The sequence below is a fragment of the Carlito syrichta genome, unplaced genomic scaffold, assembly GCF_000164805.1.
Source record: "Carlito syrichta isolate Samal-C Ts95f unplaced genomic scaffold, Tarsius_syrichta-2.0.1 Scaffold214500, whole genome shotgun sequence".
In the NCBI taxonomy this organism is placed as follows: domain Eukaryota; kingdom Metazoa; phylum Chordata; class Mammalia; order Primates; family Tarsiidae; genus Carlito; species Carlito syrichta.
The window spans coordinates 7,545-8,566 of record NW_007158596.1 but is presented as its reverse complement, the minus strand read 5'-3'; the positions used below and the strand labels follow the sequence as shown (position 1 = coordinate 8,566).

At 45.3% G+C, this 1,022-nt stretch overlaps 1 pseudogene; it reads right to left on the bottom strand.

Moving 5' to 3' along the window:
* Positions 1 to 252: 252 nt before the first annotated feature.
* LOC103253247 lies at positions 253 to 583 on the bottom strand (annotated as a pseudogene).
* Positions 584 to 1,022: the final 439 nt, after the last annotated feature.

Genomic DNA, 1,022 nt, shown 5'->3' with positions numbered 1-1,022 from the left:
CACACACACACACACACACACACACACACACACCTCTGGTAGGAGGTAATGTTGGGACAGAAGTACAGAATTTCTAGTTTGTTGTTCCAAGTATGTACAACATGCAGCACTGCTGAATCAGGTAATCATATGCACAAGGCACAGAAGATGAGGTGTGGACTCATAGAAAGCAATCAAATGGAAATAAAAAGGGCTTTTTCTTTCAGAATTCCCCTGTCTTTATTTGTGGAGGTTATCCAATACGTTCTTTAATTACATTCCACACTTCTGAATCCATTCCTGAGTTATTATGCTGTACTTTTTTTTGTGGATTCCAACAGTCTTGGGAACTAAAGGATCATCTGGATTGAGGTCACACAACAGAGAACAGATGGACAAGAGTACTTTTGAAATAGTGCTGCAGACAACTATGACCTAGAATATAAAGACAAATGCTGCCATTACTGTTAACATTTGGATGATAAATACTTGTTGTACCTGCAACCTTATGTGGTTTGAAGGGCTAATCTTTTGGGAAGTGAATTGTCAAGAAAAACACTCCATCCTGATAGAGTCTGTCTTTGGCCCCCATTATTGTATCTTGCCATGGAACATATCACCTCCAACAGGACCTGCCAATCACTGTACTGGGGATCCCATGGCAGGTCATTCAATTCCTTTGGATATTCTTCAGAGCGGTGGTGGGAGGTGGGTGGCTGCTTGCTCCAGGTAGAGGACAGGGGTGGGGGAGGTTTGGAAAAGAGTCCAGAGAGCATGAGGCTGCCTCTGTGATCACACAGTGGGAAACAATGGTAAGCCAGGAGAATGGGTCCAGAGGGACTGGCTGAGCCTGAGCCTGTTGCAGAGGTCACACCATCACCTGTGGCCCCTTTATGTGTTGCAGCCTCAGGAATCACTGCTGCCAGAACAACTTCTTCCTTCCTGGTTCAGCTCTGCTGATCCCTCTGCCAGAGAAAAGGCCAAGATCTGGCTCTGTGAACACCTTTAGGTTCACCAGTAAGAGGGACAGGTACAAACTGCTT